The 1388-nt window shown below is 31.2% G+C and overlaps 1 long non-coding RNA gene across 1 annotated transcript; it reads left to right on the forward strand.

The window, feature by feature from the left end:
- The first annotated feature begins 705 nt into the window (after positions 1-705).
- LOC141664254 (uncharacterized) lies at positions 706-1170 on the forward strand. Its single transcript, XR_012551928.1, has 3 exons — positions 706-887; positions 969-1058; positions 1143-1170. It is a non-coding gene; the product is annotated as an uncharacterized LOC141664254 (long non-coding RNA).
- Positions 1171-1388: the final 218 nt, after the last annotated feature.

A 1388-nucleotide genomic window follows, 5' to 3' on the forward strand; every position in this document is an offset into this window, starting at 1 on the left:
AATGAATTTTTAGAAATTAAAATAGGATTTTTGAATTATTAATAAATCAGAAAATGCACAATCAGATTTGGGAAAACAGAGAAGGGGCATTTTGAATCAAAACCGGGTCGGGAAAATAACCCAAACGGGTTGAAACCGGGTCAAACCGTAATCCGGATTGAAAAAGTCAAAACACGGAAAATATCCGAAATTACCAGATTAGGTTAGGAAGGAGTTTTCGGAAGAGTTTCGGGTTGTAAAAATGCAAAAACAGTTGAGGTTGGACGATTCCCGACTTTATAAAATAATTTTGGTAATTACTCAGAAAATAATTAATAATTCATAAATCAATATATAATCATATAACAGTCCAAAAATTACCAGAAAAATATCACAATTATCTATATTTTATTCTGGACATATAAAAATTCAAATACTCAAATAATATCACATCTAAACACCCAAACATCAATTCCACTTATTAGATAATTCACCAAAAATTCACATAAAAATAACATAAACCAATCCAAATAATTATAATAATGATATTTGAAAATATGGGATATTACATTACTAGTGCTTCAAATGGTAATACCCGATGAGATAACAAAGGCAATAGATGTGCTTAATTATTTAAGTTCTAGTTCAAGACAAATAAATTATCCAAATGTTTTGATAGCTTATAGAATCGTTGTGACCATTCATGTTACAGTGGTAGAGGCGGAAAGGACATTTTCTAGATTGAAACTGATCAAATCTTATCTCCGCTCTTCGATGTCTCAAGATAGACTTAATGGATTGGCTTTATTGTCTATTGAAAGTGAGCTGGCAAGTTCTCTAGATTATAGCAAAATCATAGAGAGATTCACATCTCAAAAGCCTAGAAAAAAGTTTCAAAATCAATAAAGGTAAACTCATTTTTATAACTTTATTTTGACATTGTTGTGTACTAGTATGATGACTGTTCTATATTCATGATACTACATCAGTGGCTTGCAGGAGATTATTGCAGGAGGCTGAAAACTTGGATATTTAGCGTACAAGAAATTCATTATATTCACTTGCTACTTTAGATTCAAGTAAGTTTTCTTTTATATAATGAATATATCTTATTGTGATTTTTTGGTTATGAATATGGGGCACCATTTTTGAATCCCGCCTAGGGCACCCAAATACATAGGGCCGGCCCTGTATAGTAATCAGCATAAAGTCAGTGTTTGGGGAGATCTTGTTGTGTTGGCCAATAACATTTATACTAAGGAACTCCAGTCTCCAGTCATTACAATAATAACGAGCATAAAAGTTACAACTTTTATGAGTAAGTTCTATTTAACTACTTAGTATAAATGACCTTGACATTATACAACATTTTTCTGAACTATATTGCTTTGATTTAGATACTGTGCAGA

This window comes from Apium graveolens, chromosome 6 (assembly GCF_009905375.1).
Source record: "Apium graveolens cultivar Ventura chromosome 6, ASM990537v1, whole genome shotgun sequence".
Taxonomy (NCBI): Eukaryota; Viridiplantae; Streptophyta; class Magnoliopsida; order Apiales; family Apiaceae; genus Apium; species Apium graveolens.